We start from the raw sequence: 2016 nt of genomic DNA on the forward strand, positions 1-2016 counted from the left end.
TTTTTCTACAGATGTAATTGATCTGATTCCTGTGCATATTATCAGGTGAAATCCATGTGTCAAGCCTGTGTTTATGTTTCTTAAAAAAGATATTTGATATGAATACATCATTGATTGTACTCTGTCCCCAGTCATTTCTTTCACCAAATCCATATTTTCTGATTACTGATCCTTCTTCCTGGTTCCCAACTTTTGCATCCAAGTCACCCATTATTATTAATCCATCTTGATTAATGTTCAATGATTTCTGACTGCAACAGTTGATAGAAATCATCTATTTCCTTCCCTTCAGTTCTGGTTGTAGGTGCATAAATTTGAATGATAATGGTACTAAAAATGTTTGTTTGTACAGGACAGAGCAGAGTTTAGGGCTGTTGTACATAGGGTCGCTAGGAGTCGCAAGCGACTCGACGGCACATAACAACAACAACAACAACAACATATGGATATTATCCTGCCACTCACAAAATCATATTTCAAGATGGATCTAGAAATGGCCTTATTAAATATGAAAATTACGCTCTTTTTCTCACCTTTTCATCTCCAGTATAATAGATCGTATGACTGGGGGATTAAAAATGTTTATGCCAAATCATCTCATTTCACTAATACTCAATATGTCAATATTTATGCATTCCATTTCTTTCTTTACAATGTCTAGTTTCCTACATTCATGCTTCTCTCATTCCATGCATCAATTGTTAATTTCTTAATTCAAATGCCTTTTTCTTGTCTTAACTTTTCACTATCCCACTGTCATTTTCTTCCAAAATAACTACAATAGCTCTTTGCCATCACTAAATGTACTATAACATATCTTTATGCATTGTGTTCTTTGTATGTTTTAGTAAATTTAGTGATGGCAAAAAGTCATTGTAGTTGTTTCAGAGGAAAATGAAAGTGGGATAGATAAAAGTTAAGACAGGAAAGAGGCATTTAAATTATAACATTGGTCAAAAATATTAATATAGCATATGCTACCAAAAGGATGCACGTATTAGTCATAAAAATATAATCAGAAGGTTTCATAAAAGTTGGGCTAGCAAGATTTCTATTTTGTAACAGGATATTATATTAGGAAAGACAAATAAATAAGAAATTAATATAAGTTTGTATACTTTTTTGTTGTTGATCACTACTTTATTTTAGCTATTCTGATAGGTGTGTAGCATTACCTTGTGCTTTTATAAATTTTTGTTTGTTTGTTTTATTCTGGTTTATTTACAAAATTCTTATGTACTGTTTTCACACTGGACCTCTCCCATTTCCTTCAACCTTCCCCCCTGTACCCATCAAATTGTTTGACCCTATGATTAACTATCCCCCATCCTCTACCCATCCTTGCTTCTTGGGAAGACCCCAGATGAAATGGATTGATAAATTAAGTGGGGTAATGGTAATAGGTGTATTAGTTAGTGAGACTGGTTCAGGATAAGGCAGGATTCAGAAATATTGTGCATAGGTTTCTATGAGTTGCAGGCGACTCGATAACACATAACAACAAGACAACAGTGCAGAACGGTGTTCCATTGTGTGAATATAACATAATTTCTCAATCCATTCATGTGTTGATGGACATTTGGGCTATTTCCATTTTCTCTTATCAGGAATAATATTGCTACGAGCACAGCTGTTTGATGAACAACAGAGTTTGGTGAGCAAAGGGTTGTTGGTGAACAAATTAGGAAAGATTCAATGGGGAACTGAAAAGATGAGGTAACAGTAGATATAGATCAATGGTGATTAATTTTATAAAACACATGTACATGAGTGATCGTTTGAAACACAATGTAAATGTAGGAATGTGTGAAATGCAATGTACATGAATGATACACAAGGAATAAGAATTTGGAATGCAAATCAATAAAAAATAAAAAATAAAGTGGACAGAAAAAGATAATTTCTTTTTTATTTTATTTTATTATTTTTGTGTGAGTGTACCATCAAATCAGATCTGACTGGTACAGGAGGAGACTGTCCCTCCTTCCCTGGCAGAGCATCTGGTGGATTCGAACC

This window comes from Elephantulus edwardii, unplaced genomic scaffold, assembly GCF_000299155.1.
Source record: "Elephantulus edwardii isolate Elephantulus edwardi_28Jun2011 unplaced genomic scaffold, EleEdw1.0 scaffold00136, whole genome shotgun sequence".
Classification (NCBI taxonomy): Eukaryota; Metazoa; Chordata; class Mammalia; order Macroscelidea; family Macroscelididae; genus Elephantulus; species Elephantulus edwardii.